Source organism: Paramisgurnus dabryanus, chromosome 13, assembly GCF_030506205.2.
Source record: "Paramisgurnus dabryanus chromosome 13, PD_genome_1.1, whole genome shotgun sequence".
In the NCBI taxonomy this organism is placed as follows: domain Eukaryota; kingdom Metazoa; phylum Chordata; class Actinopteri; order Cypriniformes; family Cobitidae; genus Paramisgurnus; species Paramisgurnus dabryanus.
The window spans coordinates 32,591,425-32,611,646 of NC_133349.1; the positions used below are offsets into that span (position 1 = coordinate 32,591,425).

Here is a 20,222-nt window from a genome sequence, read left to right on the forward strand (position 1 = left end):
AGCTGCCAGACCTCATCTCTACCAAAATGGGAAACCGGGTGGGGCTCCAACAAGGGCAATAGAATGTCAGAAGTGGGATTCGAACCCACGCCTCCAGAGGAGACTGCGACCTGAACGCAGCGCCTTAGACCGCTCGGCCATCCTGACAACCGCAGCGGTCACGAGCAAGTCGTTTTTGATCCTCGGGGAATGTGTCGGTATAACTTTTGGAACGACTCACGGTTTTATTTCCTTCATGTAGCTCATCTTTAATTCTTATTTATTTCTTCACAACCGCCTTGAAATGGTGATGAATGTGGATTTCTCGAAATGAGGAACAATGTGCCCGAAGCCTTTCATTTGCCAAAAGCACACAGCCCGTCTCCATTTGCCCTGTAACGGATGCCTGTCAAAGTGGTTTTGCATACAACGATCCGTTCCCCCTTTCTCATACTGTATTAGAACTGGGTCACAAAAAGGAATAGCCATTCCCGTTCTACATGAACCCGCAATGAAAATACTTGCTCAAATGCGGATGGATGCCATCATTGCAATATAACGAAAAAGCGCCATCTCTGTACGTTTCACTGCCGCTTTATGGTTCACAGTTGCCTTCTAATGTAGACAACTCTTAACCATACGGCGGTGACATCCTTAAAAGAACCGGTGGTATTGTGTCTCGAGCACACAAGGCAAACAAGGGATTCTTCAAGAGGTGAGTGCGAAGTACAGTTTACTGCCACAGGCAATGGCAGCAGAGCTTGTTCTTTAACAGATTCTAATACGTGGAACACGTCACCAGCTTACATTGGACAGTCTTTCAACTGTAGCACAATTAAAGTTTTCCCTTTGATAATGTGGCTAAAGACGAGCCAAACACGTGATCACTGAGTAACTGGGACTTTGCATTGTGGATATGTAACGTTATTCCATTAATCTGTCAGCTGTGTCAAATGTGTCTAATGTAAGTGTTTATTTATCATGGGTTTTATCTAGACTGAGAGCACGTGCGCCAAGATCGTCCAGCAACGGCAGGCGTGCCATTCTCGACACCATTTAAAAGACGATAGGAACCCTGGGCATGACATAGCCCCTCTGTGTCTCATTGAAGTTATTTCTGTATTTGTAACCAATTAAGAATGAGAAGGTCCTCAGTGTGGGTAGCCAGAGTGCAACAAGCCCAGTCGTGCTCTCCTCGCAGGAGTTTCCTCGCTGGTGGCGCACAAAATGCCACGCAACCAGACTCAAGGGGCCACCCAGGCACCATCGGTCTGGGCGTGCCTCGTTGGCGCAGTTAGGCAGCGCGTCAGTCTCATAATCTGAAGGTCGTGAGTTCGAGCCTCACACGGGGCAGGGTGACTTTTTGTCGCCTACTTTGAGACTTAAGACCCATTTCCCATCCGCACAGTGTGCCGGGCATCCACGGTCTGAGAGTCAGCGTGCCCTCCCTGGTGGTCTAGTGGCTAGGATTCGGCGCTCTCACCGCCGCGGCCCGGGTTCGATTCCCGGTCAGGGAATGCTCTTTTGACGTGCGCTTGCCTTTTTCACTTGCCGGGTTATGCCCAAAGCTGGCTTCGAAGGCAAGGTTCGCAGCACCTCCAAGAGGCAAAGCTCCACTGCCTCCGGGCTAATTTGTCTGCCTGCAGTCCTGCGCTCCGCCATCTGAGCAATCAGAGCCTGGCGTGCGTCCTCTGCTCTACTGAGGCATGTTGACGCAGGACAGCAGACACCCAACGTGTGGGAGGAAGGAGTAAAAGCACCATCGAGCCAGCCAGGAGTCGAACCTAGAATCTTCTGATCCGTAGTCAGACGCGTTATCCATTGCGCCACTGGCCCAACGCCAGGGCCTTGGGCAGTCATGCTTGCAGAAGACAGCTGGATTCTGGAGGCCGGCATGCACAGCTGCCAGACCTCATCTCTACCAAAATGGGAAACCGGGTGGGGCTCCAACAAGGGCAATAGAATGTCAGAAGTGGGATTCGAACCCACGCCTCCAGAGGAGACTGCGACCTGAACGCAGCGCCTTAGACCGCTCGGCCATCCTGACAACCGCAGCGGTCACGAGCAAGTCGTTTTTGATCCTCGGGGAATGTGTCGGTATAACTTTTGGAACGACTCACGGTTTTATTTCCTTCATGTAGCTCATCTTTAATTCTTATTTATTTCTTCACAACCGCCTTGAAATGGTGATGAATGTGGATTTCTCGAAATGAGGAACAATGTGCCCGAAGCCTTTCATTTGCCAAAAGCACACAGCCCGTCTCCATTTGCCCTGTAACGGATGCCTGTCAAAGTGGTTTTGCATACAACGATCCGTTCCCCCTTTCTCATACTGTATTAGAACTGGGTCACAAAAAGGAATAGCCATTCCCGTTCTACATGAACCCGCAATGAAAATACTTGCTCAAATGCGGATGGATGCCATCATTGCAATATAACGAAAAAGCGCCATCTCTGTACGTTTCACTGCCGCTTTATGGTTCACAGTTGCCTTCTAATGTAGACAACTCTTAACCATACGGCGGTGACATCCTTAAAAGAACCGGTGGTATTGTGTCTCGAGCACACAAGGCAAACAAGGGATTCTTCAAGAGGTGAGTGCGAAGTACAGTTTACTGCCACAGGCAATGGCAGCAGAGCTTGTTCTTTAACAGATTCTAATACGTGGAACACGTCACCAGCTTACATTGGACAGTCTTTCAACTGTAGCACAATTAAAGTTTTCCCTTTGATAATGTGGCAAAAGACGAGCCAAACACGTGATCACTGAGTAACTGGGACTTTGCATTGTGGATATGTAACGTTATTCCATTAATCTGTCAGCTGTGTCAAATGTGTCTAATGTAAGTGTTTATTTATCATGGGTTTTATCTAGACTGAGAGCACGTGCGCCAAGATCGTCCAGCAACAGCAGGCGTGCCATTCTCGACACCATTTAAAAGACGATAGGAACCCTGGGCATGACATAGCCCCTCTGTGTCTCATTGAAGTTATTTCTGTATTTGTAACCAATTAAGAATGAGAAGGTCCTCAGTGTGGGTAGCCAGAGTGCAAGAAGCCGAGTCGTGCTCTCCTCGCAGGAGTTTCCTCGCTGGTGGCGCACAAAATGCCACGCAACCAGACGCAAGGGGCCACCCAGGCACCATCAGTCTGGGCGTGCCTCGTTGGCGCAGTTAGGCAGCGCGCCAGTCTCATAATCTGAAGGTCGTGAGTTCGAGCCTCACACGGGGCAGGGTGACTTTTTGTCGCCTACTTTGAGACTTAAGACCCATTTCCCATCCGCACAGTGTGCCGGGCATCCACGGTCTGAGAGTCAGCGTGCCCTCCCTGGTGGTCTAGTGGCTAGGATTCGGCGCTCTCACCGCCGCGGCCCGGGTTCGATTCCCGGTCAGGGAATGCTCTTTTGACGTGCGCTTGCCTTTTTCACTTGCCGGGTTATGCGCAAAGCTGGCTTCGAAGGCAAGGTTCGCAGCACCTCCAAGAGGCAAAGCTCCACTGCCTCCGGGCTAATTTGTCTGCCTGCAGTCCTGCGCTACGCCATCTGAGCAATCAGAGCCTGGCGTGCGTCCTCTGCTCTACTGAGGCATGTTGACGCAGGACAGCAGGCACACCCAACGTGTGGGAGGAAGGAGTAAAAGCACCATCGAGCCAGCCAGGAGTCGAACCTAGAATCTTCTGATCCGTAGTCAGACGCGTTATCCATTGCGCCACTGGCCCAACGCCAACGATCCGTTCCCCCTTTCTCATACTGTATTAGAACTGGGTCACAAAAAGGAATAGCCATTCCCGTTCTACATGAACCCGCAATGAAAATACTTGCTCAAATGCGGATGGATGCCATCATTGCAATATAACGAAAAAGCGCCATCTCTGTACGTTTCACTGCCGCTTTATGGTTCACAGTTGCCTTCTAATGTAGACAACTCTTAACCATACGGCGGTGACATCCTTAAAAGACCCGGTGGTATTGTGTCTCGAGCACACAAGGCAAACAAGGGATTCTTCAAGAGGTGAGTGCGAAGTACAGTTTACTGCCACAGGCAATGGCAGCAGAGCTTGTTCTTTAACAGATTCTAATACGTGGAACACGTCACCAGCTTACATTGGACAGTCTTTCAACTGTAGCACAATTAAAGTTTTCCCTTTGATAATGTGGCTAAAGACGAGCCAAACACGTGATCACTGAGTAACTGGGACTTTGCATTGTGGATATGTAACGTTATTCCATTAATCTGTCAGCTGTGTCAAATGTGTCTAATGTAAGTGTTTATTTATCATGGGTTTTATCTAGACTGAGAGCACGTGCGCCAAGATCGTCCAGCAACGGCAGGCGTGCCATTCTCGACACCATTTAAAAGACGATAGGAACCCTGGGCATGACATAGCCCCTCTGTGTCTCATTGAAGTTATTTCTGTATTTGTAACCAATTAAGAATGAGAAGGTCCTCAGTGTGGGTAGCCAGAGTGCAAGAAGCCGAGTCGTGCTCTCCTCGCAGGAGTTTCCTCGCTGGTGGCGCACAAAATGCCACGCAACCAGACGCAAGGGGCCACCCAGGCACCATCGGTCTGGGCGTGCCTCGTTGGCGCAGTTAGGCAGCGCGTCAGTCTCATAATCTGAAGGTCGTGAGTTCGAGCCTAACACGGGGCAGGGTGACTTTTTGTCGCCTACTTTGAGACTTAAGACCCATTTCCCATCCGCACAGTGTGCCGGGCATCCACGGTCTGAGAGTCAGCGTGCCCTCCCTGGTGGTCTAGTGGCTAGGATTCGGCGCTCTCACCGCCGCGGCCCGGGTTCGATTCCCGGTCAGGGAATGCTCTTTTGACGTGCGCTTGCCTTTTTCACTTGCCGGGTTATGCCCAAAGCTGGCTTCGAAGGCAAGGTTCGCAGCACCTCCAAGAGGCAAAGCTCCACTGCCTCCGGGCTAATTTGTCTGCCTGCAGTCCTGCGCTCCGCCATCTGAGCAATCAGAGCCTGGCGTGCGTCCTCTGCTCTACTGAGGCATGTTGACGCAGGACAGCAGGCACACCCAACGTGTGGGAGTAAGGAGTAAAAGCACCATCGAGCCAGCCAGGAGTCGAACCTAGAATCTTCTGATCCGTAGTCAGACGCGTTATCCATTGCGCCACTGGCCCAACGCCAACGATCCGTTCCCCCTTTCTCATACTGTATTAGAACTGGGTCACAAAAAGGAATAGCCATTCCCGTTCTACATGAACCCGCAATGAAAATACTTGCTCAAATGCGGATGGATGCCATCATTGCAATATAACGAAAAAGCGCCATCTCTGTACGTTTCACTGCCGCTTTATGGTTCACAGTTGCCTTCTAATGTAGACAACTCTTAACCATACGGCGGTGACATCCTTAAAAGAACCGGTGGTATTGTGTCTCGAGCACACAAGGCAAACAAGGGATTCTTCAAGAGGTGAGTGCGAAGTACAGTTTACTGCCACAGGCAATGGCAGCAGAGCTTGTTCTTTAACAGATTCTAATACGTGGAACACGTCACCAGCTTACATTGGACAGTCTTTCAACTGTAGCACAATTAAAGTTTTCCCTTTGATAATGTGGCTAAAGACGAGCCAAACACGTGATCACTGAGTAACTGGGACTTTGCATTGTGGATATGTAACGTTATTCCATTAATCTGTCAGCTGTGTCAAATGTGTCTAATGTAAGTGTTTATTTATCATGGGTTTTATCTAGACTGAGAGCACGTGCGCCAAGATCGTCCAGCAACGGCAGGCGTGCCATTCTCGACACCATTTAAAAGACGATAGGAACCCTGGGCATGACATAGCCCCTCTGTGTCTCATTGAAGTTATTTCTGTATTTGTAACCAATTAAGAATGAGAAGGTCCTCAGTGTGGGTAGCCAGAGTGCAACAAGCCCAGTCGTGCTCTCCTCGCAGGAGTTTCCTCGCTGGTGGCGCACAAAATGCCACGCAACCAGACGCAAGGGGCCACCCAGGCACCATCAGTCTGGGCGTGCCTCGTTGGCGCAGTTAGGCAGCGCGCCAGTCTCATAATCTGAAGGTCGTGAGTTCGAGCCTCACACGGGGCAGGGTGACTTTTTGTCGCCTACTTTGAGACTTAAGACCCATTTCCCATCCGCACAGTGTGCCGGGCATCCACGGTCTGAGAGTCAGCGTGCCCTCCCTGGTGGTCTAGTGGCTAGGATTCGGCGCTCTCACCGCCGCGGCCCGGGTTCGATTCCCGGTCAGGGAATGCTCTTTTGACGTGCGCTTGCCTTTTTCACTTGCCGGGTTATGCGCAAAGCTGGCTTCGAAGGCAAGGTTCGCAGCACCTCCAAGAGGCAAAGCTCCACTGCCTCCGGGCTAATTTGTCTGCCTGCAGTCCTGCGCTACGCCATCTGAGCAATCAGAGCCTGGCGTGCGTCCTCTGCTCTACTGAGGCATGTTGACGCAGGACAGCAGGCACACCCAACGTGTGGGAGGAAGGAGTAAAAGCACCATCGAGCCAGCCAGGAGTCGAACCTAGAATCTTCTGATCCGTAGTCAGACGCGTTATCCATTGCGCCACTGGCCCAACGCCAACGATCCGTTCCCCCTTTCTCATACTGTATTAGAACTGGGTCACAAAAAGGAATAGCCATTCCCGTTCTACATGAACCCGCAATGAAAATACTTGCTCAAATGCGGATGGATGCCATCATTGCAATATAACGAAAAAGCGCCATCTCTGTACGTTTCACTGCCGCTTTATGGTTCACAGTTGCCTTCTAATGTAGACAACTCTTAACCATACGGCGGTGACATCCTTAAAAGACCCGGTGGTATTGTGTCTCGAGCACACAAGGCAAACAAGGGATTCTTCAAGAGGTGAGTGCGAAGTACAGTTTACTGCCACAGGCAATGGCAGCAGAGCTTGTTCTTTAACAGATTCTAATACGTGGAACACGTCACCAGCTTACATTGGACAGTCTTTCAACTGTAGCACAATTAAAGTTTTCCCTTTGATAATGTGGCTAAAGACGAGCCAAACACGTGATCACTGAGTAACTGGGACTTTGCATTGTGGATATGTAACGTTATTCCATTAATCTGTCAGCTGTGTCAAATGTGTCTAATGTAAGTGTTTATTTATCATGGGTTTTATCTAGACTGAGAGCACGTGCGCCAAGATCGTCCAGCAACGGCAGGCGTGCCATTCTCGACACCAATTAAAAGACGATAGAAACCCTGGGCATGACATAGCCCCTCTGTGTCTCATTGAAGTTATTTCTGTATTTGTAACCAATTAAGAATGAGAAGGTCCTCAGTGTGGGTAGCCAGAGTGCAAGAAGCCGAGTCGTGCTCTCCTCGCAGGAGTTTTCTCGCTGGTGGCGCACAAAATGCCACGCAACCAGACGCAAGGGGCCACCCAGGCACCATCAGTCTGGGCGTGCCTCGTTGGCGCAGTTAGGCAGCGCGTCAGTCTCATAATCTGAAGGTCGTGAGTTCGAGCCTCACACGGGGCAGGGTGACTTTTTGTCGCCTACTTTGAGACTTAAGACCCATTTCCCATCCGCACAGTGTGCCGGGCATCCACGGTCTGAGAGTCAGCGTGCCCTCCCTGGTGGTCTAGTGGCTAGGATTCGGCGCTCTCACCGCCGCGGCACGGGTTGGATTCCCGGTCAGGGAATGCTCTTTTGACGTGCGCTTGCCTTTTTCACTTGCCGGGTTATGCGCAAAGCTGGCTTCGAAGGCAAGGTTCGCAGCACCTCCAAGAGGCAAAGCTCCACTGCCTCCGGGCTAATTTGTCTGCCTGCAGTCCTGCGCTCCGCCATCTGAGCAATCAGAGCCTGGCGTGCGTCCTCTGCTCTACTGAGGCATGTTGACGCAGGACAGCAGGCACACCCAACGTGTGGGAGGAAGGAGTAAAAGCACCATCGAGCCAGCCAGGAGTCGAACCTAGAATCTTCTGATCCGTAGTCAGACGCATTATCCATTGCGCCACTGGCCCAACGCCAACGATCCGTTCCCCCTTTCTCATACTGTATTAGAACTGGGTCACAAAAAGGAATAGCCATTCCCGTTCTACATGAACCCGCAATGAAAATACTTGCTCAAATGCGGATGGATGCCATCATTGCAATATAACGAAAAAGCGCCATCTCTGTACGTTTCACTGCCGCTTTATGGTTCACAGTTGCCTTCTAATGTAGACAACTCTTAACCATACGGCGGTGACATCCTTAAAAGACCCGGTGGTATTGTGTCTCGAGCACACAAGGCAAACAAGGGATTCTTCAAGAGGTGAGTGCGAAGTACAGTTTACTGCCACAGGCAATGGCAGCAGAGCTTGTTCTTTAACAGATTCTAATACGTGGAACACGTCACCAGCTTACATTGGACAGTCTTTCAACTGTAGCACAATTAAAGTTTTCCCTTTGATAATGTGGCTAAAGACGAGCCAAACACGTGATCACTGAGTAACTGGGACTTTGCATTGTGGATATGTAACGTTATTCCATTAATCTGTCAGCTGTGTCAAATGTGTCTAATGTAAGTGTTTATTTATCATGGGTTTTATCTAGACTGAGAGCACGTGCGCCAAGATCGTCCAGCAACGGCAGGCGTGCCATTCTCGACACCAATTAAAAGACGATAGAAACCCTGGGCATGACATAGCCCCTCTGTGTCTCATTGAAGTTATTTCTGTATTTGTAACCAATTAAGAATGAGAAGGTCCTCAGTGTGGGTAGCCAGAGTGCAAGAAGCCCAGTCGTGCTCTCCTCGCAGGAGTTTCCTCGCTGGTGGCGCACAAAATGCCACGCAACCAGACGCAAGGGGCCACCCAGGCACCATCGGTCTGGGCGTGCCTCGTTGGCGCAGTTAGGCAGCGCGTCAGTCTCATAATCTGAAGGTCGTGAGTTCGAGCCTCACACGGGGCAGGGTGACTTTTTGTCGCCTACTTTGAGACTTAAGACCCATTTCCCATCCGCACAGTGTGCCGGGCATCCACGGTCTGAGAGTCAGCGTGCCCTCCCTGGTGGTCTAGTGGCTAGGATTCGGCGCTCTCACCGCCGCGGCCCGGGTTCGATTCCCGGTCAGGGAATGCTCTTTTGACGTGCGCTTGCCTTTTTCACTAGCCGGGTTATGCGCAAAGCTGGCTTCGAAGGCAAGGTTCGCAGCACCTCCAAGAGGCAAAGCTCCACTGCCTCCGGGCTAATTTGTCTGCCTGCAGTCCTGCGCTCCGCCATCTGAGCAATCAGAGCCTGGCGTGCGTCCTCTGCTCTACTGAGGCATGTTGACGCAGGACAGCAGGCACACCCAACGTGTGGGAGGAAGGAGTAAAAGCACCATCGAGCCAGCCAGGAGTCGAACCTAGAATCTTCTGATCCGTAGTCAGACGCGTTATCCATTGCGCCACTGGCCCAACGCCAGGGCCTTGGGCAGTCATGCTTGCAGAAGACAGCTGGATTCTGGAGGCCGGCATGCACAGCTGCCAGACCTCATCTCTACCAAAATGGGAAACCGGGTGGGGCTCCAACAAGGGCAATAGAATGACAGAAGTGGGATTCGAACCCACGCCTCCAGAGGAGACTGCGACCTGAACGCAGCGCCTTAGACCGCTCGGCCATCCTGACGACCGCAGGGGTCACGAGCGAGTCGTTTTTGCTCCTCGGCGAATGTGTCGGTATAACTTTTGGAACGACTCACGGTTTTATTTCCTTCATGTAGCTCATCTTTAATTCTTATTTATTTCTTCACAACCGCCTTGAAATGGTGATGAATGTGGATTTCTCAAAATGAGGAACAATGTGCCCGAATCCTTTCATTTGCCAAAAGCACACAGCCCGTCTCCATTTGCCCTGTAACGGATGCCTGTCAAAGTGGTTTTGCATACAACTATCCGTTCCCCCTTTCTCATACTGTATTAGAACTGGGTCACAAAAAGGAATAGCCATTCCCGTTCTACATGAACCCGCAATGAAAATACTTGCTCAAATGCGGATGGATGCCATCATTGCAATATAACGAAAAAGCGCCATCTCTGTACGTTTCACTGCCGCTTTATGGTTCACAGTTGCCTTCTAATGTAGACAACTCTTAACCATACGGCGGTGACATCCTTAAAAGAACCGGTGGTATTGTGTCTCGAGCACACAAGGCAAACAAGGGATTCTTCAAGAGGTGAGTGCGAAGTACAGTTTACTGCCACAGGCAATGGCAGCAGAGCTTGTTCTTTAACAGATTCTAATACGTGGAACACGTCACCAGCTTACATTGGACAGTCTTTCAACTGTAGCACAATTAAAGTTTTCCCTTTGATAATGTGGCTAAAGACGAGCCAAACACGTGATCACTGAGTAACTGGGACTTTGCATTGTGGATATGTAACGTTATTCCATTAATCTGTCAGCTGTGTCAAATGTGTCTAATGTAAGTGTTTATTTATCATGGGTTTTATCTAGACTGAGAGCACGTGCGCCAAGATCGTCCAGCAACGGCAGGCGTGCCATTCTCGACACCATTTAAAAGACGATAGGAACCCTGGGCATGACATAGCCCCTCTGTGTCTCATTGAAGTTATTTCTGTATTTGTAACCAATTAAGAATGAGAAGGTCCTCAGTGTGGGTAGCCAGAGTGCAAGAAGCCCAGTCGTGCTCTCCTCGCAGGAGTTTCCTCGCTGGTGGCGCACAAAATGCCACGCAACCAGACGCAAGGGGCCACCCAGGCACCATCGGTCTGGGCGTGCCTCGTTGGCGCAGTTAGGCAGCGCGTCAGTCTCATAATCTGAAGGTCGTGAGTTCGAGTCTCACACGGGCAGGGTGACTTTTTGTCGCCTACTTTGAGACTTAAGACCCATTTCCCATCCGCACAGTGTGCCGGGCATCCACGGTCTGAGAGTCAGCGTGCCCTCCCTGGTGGTCTAGTGGCTAGGATTCGGCGCTCTCACCGCCGCGGCCCGGGTTCGATTCCCGGTCAGGGAATGCTCTTTTGACGTGCGCTTGCCTTTTTCACTAGCCGGGTTATGCGCAAAGCTGGCTTCGAAGGCAAGGTTCGCAGCACCTCCAAGAGGCAAAGCTCCACTGCCTCCGGGCTAATTTGTCTGCCTGCAGTCCTGCGCTCCGCCATCTGAGCAATCAGAGCCTGGCGTGCGTCCTCTGCTCTACTGAGGCATGTTGACGCAGGACAGCAGGCACACCCAACGTGTGGGAGGAAGGAGTAAAAGCACCATCGAGCCAGCCAGGAGTCGAACCTAGAATCTTCTGATCCGTAGTCAGACGCGTTATCCATTGCGCCACTGGCCCAACGCCAACGATCCGTTCCCCCTTTCTCATACTGTATTAGAACTGGGTCACAAAAAGGAATAGCCATTCCCGTTCTACATGAACCCGCAATGAAAATACTTGCTCAAATGCGGATGGATGCCATCATTGCAATATAACGAAAAAGCGCCATCTCTGTACGTTTCACTGCCGCTTTATGGTTCACAGTTGCCTTCTAATGTAGACAACTCTTAACCATACGGCGGTGACATCCTTAAAAGAACCGGTGGTATTGTGTCTCGAGCACACAAGGCAAACAAGGGATTCTTCAAGAGGTGAGTGCGAAGTACAGTTTACTGCCACAGGCAATGGCAGCAGAGCTTGTTCTTTAACAGATTCTAATACGTGGAACACGTCACCAGCTTACATTGGACAGTCTTTCAACTGTAGCACAATTAAAGTTTTCCCTTTGATAATGTGGCTAAAGACGAGCCAAACACGTGATCACTGAGTAACTGGGACTTTGCATTGTGGATATGTAACGTTATTCCATTAATCTGTCAGCTGTGTCAAATGTGTCTAATGTAAGTGTTTATTTATCATGGGTTTTATCTAGACTGAGAGCACGTGCGCCAAGATCGTCCAGCAACGGCAGGCGTGCCATTCTCGACACCATTTAAAAGACGATAGGAACCCTGGGCATGACATAGCCCCTCTGTGTCTCATTGAAGTTATTTCTGTATTTGTAACCAATTAAGAATGAGAAGGTCCTCAGTGTGGGTAGCCAGAGTGCAAGAAGCCCAGTCGTGCTCTCCTCGCAGGAGTTTCCTCGCTGGTGGCGCACAAAATGCCACGCAACCAGACGCAAGGGGCCACCCAGGCACCATCGGTCTGGGCGTGCCTCGTTGGCGCAGTTAGGCAGCGCGTCAGTCTCATAATCTGAAGGTCGTGAGTTCGAGCCTCACACGGGGCAGGGTGACTTTTTGTCGCCTACTTTGAGACTTAAGACCCATTTCCCATCCGCACAGTGTGCCGGGCATCCACGGTCTGAGAGTCAGCGTGCCCTCCCTGGTGGTCTAGTGGCTAGGATTCGGCGCTCTCACCGCCGCGGCCCGGGTTCGATTCCCGGTCAGGGAATGCTCTTTTGACGTGCGCATGCCTTTTTCACTAGCCGGGTTATGCGCAAAGCTGGCTTCGAAGGCAAGGTTCGCAGCACCTCCAAGAGGCAAAGCTCCACTGCCTCCGGGCTAATTTGTCTGCCTGCAGTCCTGCGCTCCGCCATCTGAGCAATCAGAGCCTGGCGTGCGTCCTCTGCTCTACTGAGGCATGTTGACGCAGGACAGCAGGCACACCCAACGTGTGGGAGGAAGGAGTAAAAGCACCATCGAGCCAGCCAGGAGTCGAACCAAGAATCTTCTGATCCGTAGTCAGACGCGTTATCCATTGCGCCACTGGCCCAACGCCAGGGCCTTGGGCAGTCATGCTTGCAGAAGACAGCTGGATTCTGGAGGCCGGCATGCACAGCTGCCAGACCTCATCTCTACCAAAATGGGAAACCGGGTGGGGCTCCAACAAGGGCAATAGAATGTCAGAAGTGGGATTCGAACCCACGCCTCCAGAGGAGACTGCGACCTGAACGCAGCGCCTTAGACCGCTCGGCCATCCTGACGACCGCAGGGGTCACGAGCGAGTCGTTTTTGCTCCTCGGCGAATGTGTCGGTATAACTTTTGGAACGACTCACGGTTTTATTTCCTTCATGTAGCTCATCTTTAATTCTTATTTATTTCTTCACAACCGCCTTGAAATGGTGATGAATGTGGATTTCTCAAAATGAGGAACAATGTGCCCGAATCCTTTCATTTGCCAAAAGCACACAGCCCGTCTCCATTTGCCCTGTAACGGATGCCTGTCAAAGTGGTTTTGCATACAACTATCCGTTCCCCCTTTCTCATACTGTATTAGAACTGGGTCACAAAAAGGAATAGCCATTCCCGTTCTACATGAACCCGCAATGAAAATACTTGCTCAAATGCGGATGGATGCCATCATTGCAATATAACGAAAAAGCGCCATCTCTGTACGTTTCACTGCCGCTTTATGGTTCACAGTTGCCTTCTAATGTAGACAACTCTTAACCATACGGCGGTGACATCCTTAAAAGAACCGGTGGTATTGTGTCTCGAGCACACAAGGCAAACAAGGGATTCTTCAAGAGGTGAGTGCGAAGTACAGTTTACTGCCACAGGCAATGGCAGCAGAGCTTGTTCTTTAACAGATTCTAATACGTGGAACACGTCACCAGCTTACATTGGACAGTCTTTCAACTGTAGCACAATTAAAGTTTTCCCTTTGATAATGTGGCTAAAGACGAGCCAAACACGTGATCACTGAGTAACTGGGACTTTGCATTGTGGATATGTAACGTTATTCCATTAATCTGTCAGCTGTGTCAAATGTGTCTAATGTAAGTGTTTATTTATCATGGGTTTTATCTAGACTGAGAGCACGTGCGCCAAGATCGTCCAGCAACGGCAGGCGTGCCATTCTCGACACCATTTAAAAGACGATAGGAACCCTGGGCATGACATAGCCCCTCTGTGTCTCATTGAAGTTATTTCTGTATTTGTAACCAATTAAGAATGAGAAGGTCCTCAGTGTGGGTAGCCAGAGTGCAAGAAGCCCAGTCGTGCTCTCCTCGCAGGAGTTTCCTCGCTGGTGGCGCACAAAATGCCACGCAACCAGACGCAAGGGGCCACCCAGGCACCATCGGTCTGGGCGTGCCTCGTTGGCGCAGTTAGGCAGCGCGTCAGTCTCATAATCTGAAGGTCGTGAGTTCGAGCCTCACATGGGGCAGGGTGACTTTTTGTCGCCTACTTTGAGACTTAAGACCCATTTCCCATCCGCACAGTGTGCCGGGCATCCACGGTCTGAGAGTCAGCGTGCCCTCCCTGGTGGTCTAGTGGCTAGGATTCGGCGCTCTCACCGCCGCGGCCCGGGTTCGATTCCCGGTCAGGGAATGCTCTTTTGACGTGCGCTTGCCTTTTTTACTTGACGGGTTATGCGCAAAGCTGGCTTCGAAGGCAAGGTTCGCAGCACCTCCAAGAGGCAAAGCTCCACTGCCTCCGGGCTAATTTGTCTGCCTGCAGTCCTGCGCTCCGCCATCTGAGCAATCAGAGCCTGGCGTGCGTCCTCTGCTCTACTGAGGCATGTTGACGCAGGACAGCAGGCACACCCAACGTGTGGGAGGAAGGAGTAAAAGCACCATCGAGCCAGCCAGGAGTCGAACCTAGAATCTTCTGATCCGTAGTCAGACGCGTTATCCATTGCGCCACTGGCCCAACGCCAACGATCCGTTCCCCCTTTCTCATACTGTATTAGAACTGGGTCACAAAAAGGAATAGCCATTCCCGTTCTACATGAACCCGCAATGAAAATACTTGCTCAAATGCGGATGGATGCCATCATTGCAATATAACGAAAAAGCGCCATCTCTGTACGTTTCACTGCCGCTTTATGGTTCACAGTTGCCTTCTAATGTAGACAACTCTTAACCATACGGCGGTGACATCCTTAAAAGAACCGGTGGTATTGTGTCTCGAGCACACAAGGCAAACAAGGGATTCTTCAAGAGGTGAGTGCGAAGTACAGTTTACTGCCACAGGCAATGGCAGCAGAGCTTGTTCTTTAACAGATTCTAATACGTGGAACACGTCACCAGCTTACATTGGACAGTCTTTCAACTGTAGCACAATTAAAGTTTTCCCTTTGATAATGTGGCTAAAGACGAGCCAAACACGTGATCACTGAGTAACTGGGACTTTGCATTGTGGATATGTAACGTTATTCCATTAATCTGTCAGCTGTGTCAAATGTGTCTAATGTAAGTGTTTATTTATCATGGGTTTTATCTAGACTGAGAGCACGTGCGCCAAGATCGTCCAGCAACGGCAGGCGTGCCATTCTCGACACCATTTAAAAGACGATAGGAACCCTGGGCATGACATAGCCCCTCTGTGTCTCATTGAAGTTATTTCTGTATTTGTAACCAATTAAGAATGAGAAGGTCCTCAGTGTGGGTAGCCAGAGTGCAAGAAGCCCAGTCGTGCTCTCCTCGCAGGAGTTTCCTCGCTGGTGGCGCACAAAATGCCACGCAACCAGACGCAAGGGGCCACCCAGGCACCATCGGTTTGGGCGTGCCTCGTTGGCGCAGTTAGGCAGCGCGTCAGTCTCATAATCTGAAGGTCGTGAGTTTGAGCCTCACACGGGGCAGGGTGACTTTTTGTCGCCTACTTTGAGACTTAAGACCCATTTCCCATCCGCACAGTGTGCCAGGCATCCACGGTCTGAGAGTCAGCGTGCCCTCCCTGGTGGTCTAGTGGCTAGGATTCGGCGCTCTCACCGCTGCGGCCCGGGTTCGATTCCCGGTCAGGGAACGCTCTTTTGACGTGCGCTTGCCTTTTTCACCGGCCGGGTTATGCGCAAAGCTGGCTTCGAAGGCAAGGTTCGCAGCACCTCCAAGAGGCAAAGTTCCACTGCCTCCGGGCTAATTTGCCTGCCTGCAGTCCTGCGCTCCCCCATCTGAGCAATCAGAGCAGACACCCAACGTGTGGGAGGAAGGAGTAAAAGCACCATCGAGCCAGCCAGGAGTCGAACCTAGAATCTTCTGATCCGTAGTCAGACGCGTTATCCATTGCGCCACTGGCCCAACGCCAGGGTCATGGGCAGTCATGCTTGCAGAAGACAGCTGGATTCTGGAGGCCGGCATGCACAGCTGCTAAACCTCATCTCTACCAAAATGGGAAACCGGGTGGTCCCCCGCGTGCCTGTCTCTTGCCTTCTTTGAAAAGTACGCTCCCTCGAAAGAAACCACAATACACAGCACGGGGGGCTCCAACAAGGGCAATAGAATGTCAGAAGTGGGATTCGAACCCACGCCTCCAGAGGAGACTGCGACCTCGGCGCCAGCTGCCGAAGGATAGTCCAACATAATGTTGAAAAATGTTGAAGCACAGCCAATCAAATCGAAGCACTTCAATATTTAGAGCCAATCGAGTCAAAGCGCTTCAACATTTGCAGCCAATCACAGAGCGGAAGTTTCAACATTTTCAACATTTGACCAATCAGAGTGAAAGAGAAAGTCTTCGGGTACGATTCCCCTCCTCACCTGTAGGTGGAGTAAGAGTTATGCTCGATGACGTGTTACTGCTCTTCTATTTTTTTTTTTTGAGTTGCCGCTCTTCGCCAGTAGGGGGAGTCGGCTAAAAATGTCAATAAAGTTGCCGAAATTGGCCGAAAGTTTACGGTCTTTGACGAGAGGGATAAGATGACCTAACTGGGAGTGTCAGGGGTCAAAAAAGTTCAGTAGAAGGTTCATGCCCTACGACGAGCATCATTGCCACGGACATCAACATTTTTAAACGGAGGACAAATTTTGTATCTTTTATTACGGACTATAACCGGTAAGAATGCATAACTTAATAGCATAATTAAATCTGAGAGATAATTAGAGTTTAATTTTTAATTAGTATAGTTTTTAACAACTGTTTAGGAAAAGAAAATGTCTGCAAAAAAATCGCACAAAGGCATGTCGGACGCTGAATGGATTTCACGTCTAAGAAAGTTTGCCAGTACAGGTGTTTGGCCTTCAGAAGAAGATAATAGACCAGCTCCTAGGCAAAAAAAGTGGCACGAGCTTTATCAAAGGGTAAGTGTGTGTTTTTTGTTATTTTTGTGTAAGAAAACAATTAACGAACCTAAGTGTTTGTTGACTTGCATAATTAAGCATTTACATTAGAACTGTCCATTTACTGTATTTCCATTATAGTAACTAATGAAAGTACATTAGTGTTTGTTGACATGCATAATTAAACAGTAAAAGTAGAACTGTTTGTTTACTGTATTTACATAATAAAGCAAGAGATTAGTAATCTCATTCATTAGTCTCATTCATTACAACATTGTAACGTGACTTGAGATTTACATGGTGTAATTGTTTATATGCATTTATTTATTTATTTATTTATTTATGATTTAATGTACTACTGACTACAGTTTTACTGTAAAAGAAAAGCTACCTGAAACAAAGATTTGAGAAAGTGGGGGGTAGGGATGGTTGGGGGTTTCAGTCAAGGTGTGACTTGTGTTTTTCCTTTACATGATCTTTTAAGGGAATAACTCCCTTAAAAGTCACTCCCTTAGTTTTATTCTTAAATTACAAATGCATGTACTGTGTATTGAATTTGCCACAATGTTTATAGATTGAAAAATGCCCGATGCACTCTCGTGGCCAGACAACATTGTTTGTAGGTGTCCTAAAGTGCACATGTGGTTTTCACACTCAAAAGGTAAAATACATTTCAATATGTTGCAAGTAAAAAAGAACAATGTTTTTCTTTCAAATATGATTGTATGTAATTTTTGGTTGTCTTTATCAGCCACCTATGTCTACTGGACAGACACCAAGGGTCATGCAACAACAGTCTGCTGCTGCTATTGAATCACCACAGGAGGAGAGTCAGCATCAACCCCAGGTCCAGCCTCAACCTCAGGTCCAGCATCAACCTCAGGTGCAGGTCCAGCCTCAACCTCAGGTCCAGCATCAACTTCAGGTCCAGCATCAACTTCAGGTCCAGCATAAACCTCAGGTCCAGCCTCAACCTCAGGTCCACCCTCAGCCTCCACCCCAGCGTACTCCATCAAGGATTTCGCCAAGTTTGTCACAGGTAGATTAATTACATTTTTTACAGGACTTGCAATGCTAACTATACATTTAAGTATCAAAGTCTGTATTGATTGGAAATTTGGTAAAGTATAGAAAGTAAAGGCTGAGATGTTTTCACATTTGCCTGCCAACTGACACACACTGTGGCGTCTGCTGATTGGTCAGCTTAAATATCTTGTGTCAAGGTATGATTGTTCCCTTGCTTTGCAACCTATATGCCCTATCGTTCCTGCCCTCTAAAAAAGGCAGGGCTTTTTTAACCCATCGCTGTGTAAATATTGTATAGAACATACCGCTGAGTTAAAAGTTACCTAATGCTGGGTTGTTTTTATTTGTTTATTTATATGGATCCCAACATTTCAATAATCCCAGTTGATAAATATACACATATAAACATTACACATATATACATACATACATACACATACTCATACCTAAAATCTAGTTTCAATTTAAAACAGGACTAGACAATTAATAAGATATGATTTATGATTACATTAATCAAGACATATAAAAACCTACATCAACACATAACACCGTATGTGTTTAAATGACAGCTTAGGTGACAAACTTCAATGGGAATGGTATTCCAGATGAGAATAGCTCTATACAGGACAGTTTTCTTCAAAAAATTAGTTTTTGGGTGGGGGGGTCACTATATGACCATTATTTGCTTTTTTGGTGTTATGATTATGAACAGCGTTACAGTTTTTGATTAAACAGAGAAATAGGCATTTTCATTGTCAATGTGTTATAGATCATGGTGCTTAAAGTAACTGTTATTCTTTGGTTTAAAGTGAGCCATGAAAGTGTAGGCAAGGCAAGGCAAATTTATTTGTATAGCACATTTCATACACAGAGGTCATTCAAAGTGCTTAACATAGAAATGAGAAAACAATATATAAAAGAGAAAAAAAATGCACGCATTTTAACACACGATAAAATCACAATAAAAACAAAGATACATGAGAATTTAAAATCAATTAAAGAAAATAAATGTGATTTTAATAAAAACAGTTTAAAATGTTAAAAAGAATAAAACAGGAGTAAAAGTGACTTGAGTTAAAAGTGCAGTCAGTGTGAAGCAGCACAGTGCTCATTCAGTAAATGCAGAGTTAAACAGATGTGTTTTTAATCTAGATTTAAAAGTGTTTCATGTTGAAGCTGTTGGACTTTAACCTGATAAGGAACACTGTGCCGTACACGGCACACCCCCTCCCTTGCACGTGAGGCTGCATTACGTCATTGTAACTTTGAAGCATTAAATCTTCAAAATATACGGTCATGCGGCACATCGTTGTAAAGCTTAGACTTTCGGGATTCCAATAAGCGCACACAGAAAGCATAATATGATTTTTAGCAGTCATAAAGCTGTAATCTAGTTGTTAGTTACCTGAACCGGGCGGCGCCGATTTAGGATATTTACTTACCTTCAAAATCTTTCCTTTATCCGCTTCGGTAAAATTGTCCAAAACAAATTGTTCATAAATCCCCAAAAGTCCAAGGAAATGGAATATCCAAGCCTTTTAATGCAAAACGATTTGTTCATCTCACAATCTTGACGTTTCTGACCGAATTACGATATAAATAGTGTATACAATAAGTTCACTAACAGACATTCGTTCGAATCTCACTTTTCATTCACGATTTATAATGAATATATTCGGATGTCATGTTTATTGTGCAACGTCTGAGGAACAAATGCGCCCCCTTGTGGATTTTCAGCCGTTCCATAAGAGGCTAAGGCGTCCATTGCGTGTTCATAATTTAGAGGAAAGGCAAAAGATACAAATATCTTTCAAAGTTCAAATATTTATTGATCAGATTGAAAAAGTTTAACAGCGCTGGGTCCTCTCAAGTAGCGAACAACCAGCTCAGGAAGTAACATGCTTATTTATAAAATATGTGACGTCGATCTTTCTTCAGAAAATCTCCACCCACAAAGGCCGTTCCCCTCGTCCATCTGACTCCATCACCACACCCAATTTTAGCCTGTAGGCAAAGATGGACACACATAGACAAAGAAAAACAAACTGTTCTCCTCTCATCCCTGGGAGCCCTGCAGTTCCTCTCCAGTACTCCTCCACTTTGAATAGCATGTTATAATGCTTTCTTAAAAACAAATCATTAATAAAACATTCATTTATAAAAAACATAAGCTGTAAGATGAAAGTGATTATTATGTAAAACATATTTCAATATCATGACATCATTTCATTATTTGTAAAATTGGTTATATGAATAAGGCACACATTAACTTCTTTAGATAGATAAACACATATTAAATCTTTTACTGCAATAC

The 20,222-nt window shown here is 48.1% G+C and overlaps 32 non-coding genes across 32 annotated transcripts; 18 read left to right on the top strand and 14 right to left on the bottom strand.

The window, feature by feature from the left end:
* Nucleotides 1–64: 64 nt before the first annotated feature.
* trnal-cag (transfer RNA leucine (anticodon CAG)) lies at nt 65–147 on the bottom strand. Its single transcript has one exon. It is a non-coding gene; the product is annotated as a tRNA-Leu (tRNA).
* Nucleotides 148–1,258: 1,111 nt separating this feature from the next.
* trnam-cau (transfer RNA methionine (anticodon CAU)) lies at nt 1,259–1,332 on the top strand. The gene has a single exon. It is a non-coding gene; the product is annotated as a tRNA-Met (tRNA).
* A 92-nt stretch (nt 1,333–1,424) lies between these two features.
* trnae-cuc (transfer RNA glutamic acid (anticodon CUC)) lies at nt 1,425–1,496 on the top strand. Its single transcript has one exon. It is a non-coding gene; the product is annotated as a tRNA-Glu (tRNA).
* A 246-nt stretch (nt 1,497–1,742) lies between these two features.
* Nucleotides 1,743–1,815, bottom strand: trnar-acg (transfer RNA arginine (anticodon ACG)). The gene has a single exon. It is a non-coding gene; the product is annotated as a tRNA-Arg (tRNA).
* Nucleotides 1,816–1,943: 128 nt separating this feature from the next.
* trnal-cag (transfer RNA leucine (anticodon CAG)) lies at nt 1,944–2,026 on the bottom strand. Its single transcript has one exon. It is a non-coding gene; the product is annotated as a tRNA-Leu (tRNA).
* A 1,111-nt stretch (nt 2,027–3,137) lies between these two features.
* trnam-cau (transfer RNA methionine (anticodon CAU)) lies at nt 3,138–3,211 on the top strand. The gene has a single exon. It is a non-coding gene; the product is annotated as a tRNA-Met (tRNA).
* A 92-nt stretch (nt 3,212–3,303) lies between these two features.
* trnae-cuc (transfer RNA glutamic acid (anticodon CUC)) lies at nt 3,304–3,375 on the top strand. Its single transcript has one exon. It is a non-coding gene; the product is annotated as a tRNA-Glu (tRNA).
* A 248-nt stretch (nt 3,376–3,623) lies between these two features.
* Nucleotides 3,624–3,696, bottom strand: trnar-acg (transfer RNA arginine (anticodon ACG)). The gene has a single exon. It is a non-coding gene; the product is annotated as a tRNA-Arg (tRNA).
* An 857-nt stretch (nt 3,697–4,553) lies between these two features.
* trnam-cau (transfer RNA methionine (anticodon CAU)) lies at nt 4,554–4,627 on the top strand. The gene has a single exon. It is a non-coding gene; the product is annotated as a tRNA-Met (tRNA).
* A 92-nt stretch (nt 4,628–4,719) lies between these two features.
* On the top strand, nt 4,720–4,791 carry trnae-cuc (transfer RNA glutamic acid (anticodon CUC)). The gene has a single exon. It is a non-coding gene; the product is annotated as a tRNA-Glu (tRNA).
* A 248-nt stretch (nt 4,792–5,039) lies between these two features.
* Nucleotides 5,040–5,112, bottom strand: trnar-acg (transfer RNA arginine (anticodon ACG)). Its single transcript has one exon. It is a non-coding gene; the product is annotated as a tRNA-Arg (tRNA).
* An 857-nt stretch (nt 5,113–5,969) lies between these two features.
* Nucleotides 5,970–6,043, top strand: trnam-cau (transfer RNA methionine (anticodon CAU)). The gene has a single exon. It is a non-coding gene; the product is annotated as a tRNA-Met (tRNA).
* Nucleotides 6,044–6,135: 92 nt separating this feature from the next.
* Nucleotides 6,136–6,207, top strand: trnae-cuc (transfer RNA glutamic acid (anticodon CUC)). Its single transcript has one exon. It is a non-coding gene; the product is annotated as a tRNA-Glu (tRNA).
* A 248-nt stretch (nt 6,208–6,455) lies between these two features.
* On the bottom strand, nt 6,456–6,528 carry trnar-acg (transfer RNA arginine (anticodon ACG)). The gene has a single exon. It is a non-coding gene; the product is annotated as a tRNA-Arg (tRNA).
* Nucleotides 6,529–7,385: 857 nt separating this feature from the next.
* On the top strand, nt 7,386–7,459 carry trnam-cau (transfer RNA methionine (anticodon CAU)). Its single transcript has one exon. It is a non-coding gene; the product is annotated as a tRNA-Met (tRNA).
* Nucleotides 7,460–7,871: 412 nt separating this feature from the next.
* trnar-acg (transfer RNA arginine (anticodon ACG)) lies at nt 7,872–7,944 on the bottom strand. The gene has a single exon. It is a non-coding gene; the product is annotated as a tRNA-Arg (tRNA).
* Nucleotides 7,945–8,801: 857 nt separating this feature from the next.
* trnam-cau (transfer RNA methionine (anticodon CAU)) lies at nt 8,802–8,875 on the top strand. Its single transcript has one exon. It is a non-coding gene; the product is annotated as a tRNA-Met (tRNA).
* A 92-nt stretch (nt 8,876–8,967) lies between these two features.
* On the top strand, nt 8,968–9,039 carry trnae-cuc (transfer RNA glutamic acid (anticodon CUC)). Its single transcript has one exon. It is a non-coding gene; the product is annotated as a tRNA-Glu (tRNA).
* A 248-nt stretch (nt 9,040–9,287) lies between these two features.
* On the bottom strand, nt 9,288–9,360 carry trnar-acg (transfer RNA arginine (anticodon ACG)). Its single transcript has one exon. It is a non-coding gene; the product is annotated as a tRNA-Arg (tRNA).
* A 128-nt stretch (nt 9,361–9,488) lies between these two features.
* trnal-cag (transfer RNA leucine (anticodon CAG)) lies at nt 9,489–9,571 on the bottom strand. Its single transcript has one exon. It is a non-coding gene; the product is annotated as a tRNA-Leu (tRNA).
* Nucleotides 9,572–10,681: 1,110 nt separating this feature from the next.
* On the top strand, nt 10,682–10,756 carry trnam-cau (transfer RNA methionine (anticodon CAU)). Its single transcript has one exon. It is a non-coding gene; the product is annotated as a tRNA-Met (tRNA).
* A 91-nt stretch (nt 10,757–10,847) lies between these two features.
* trnae-cuc (transfer RNA glutamic acid (anticodon CUC)) lies at nt 10,848–10,919 on the top strand. The gene has a single exon. It is a non-coding gene; the product is annotated as a tRNA-Glu (tRNA).
* Nucleotides 10,920–11,167: 248 nt separating this feature from the next.
* On the bottom strand, nt 11,168–11,240 carry trnar-acg (transfer RNA arginine (anticodon ACG)). Its single transcript has one exon. It is a non-coding gene; the product is annotated as a tRNA-Arg (tRNA).
* An 857-nt stretch (nt 11,241–12,097) lies between these two features.
* Nucleotides 12,098–12,171, top strand: trnam-cau (transfer RNA methionine (anticodon CAU)). The gene has a single exon. It is a non-coding gene; the product is annotated as a tRNA-Met (tRNA).
* Nucleotides 12,172–12,263: 92 nt separating this feature from the next.
* trnae-cuc (transfer RNA glutamic acid (anticodon CUC)) lies at nt 12,264–12,335 on the top strand. The gene has a single exon. It is a non-coding gene; the product is annotated as a tRNA-Glu (tRNA).
* Nucleotides 12,336–12,583: 248 nt separating this feature from the next.
* On the bottom strand, nt 12,584–12,656 carry trnar-acg (transfer RNA arginine (anticodon ACG)). The gene has a single exon. It is a non-coding gene; the product is annotated as a tRNA-Arg (tRNA).
* Nucleotides 12,657–12,784: 128 nt separating this feature from the next.
* Nucleotides 12,785–12,867, bottom strand: trnal-cag (transfer RNA leucine (anticodon CAG)). The gene has a single exon. It is a non-coding gene; the product is annotated as a tRNA-Leu (tRNA).
* A 1,111-nt stretch (nt 12,868–13,978) lies between these two features.
* On the top strand, nt 13,979–14,052 carry trnam-cau (transfer RNA methionine (anticodon CAU)). The gene has a single exon. It is a non-coding gene; the product is annotated as a tRNA-Met (tRNA).
* A 92-nt stretch (nt 14,053–14,144) lies between these two features.
* trnae-cuc (transfer RNA glutamic acid (anticodon CUC)) lies at nt 14,145–14,216 on the top strand. Its single transcript has one exon. It is a non-coding gene; the product is annotated as a tRNA-Glu (tRNA).
* A 248-nt stretch (nt 14,217–14,464) lies between these two features.
* trnar-acg (transfer RNA arginine (anticodon ACG)) lies at nt 14,465–14,537 on the bottom strand. Its single transcript has one exon. It is a non-coding gene; the product is annotated as a tRNA-Arg (tRNA).
* Nucleotides 14,538–15,394: 857 nt separating this feature from the next.
* trnam-cau (transfer RNA methionine (anticodon CAU)) lies at nt 15,395–15,468 on the top strand. The gene has a single exon. It is a non-coding gene; the product is annotated as a tRNA-Met (tRNA).
* A 363-nt stretch (nt 15,469–15,831) lies between these two features.
* trnar-acg (transfer RNA arginine (anticodon ACG)) lies at nt 15,832–15,904 on the bottom strand. Its single transcript has one exon. It is a non-coding gene; the product is annotated as a tRNA-Arg (tRNA).
* Nucleotides 15,905–20,222: the final 4,318 nt, after the last annotated feature.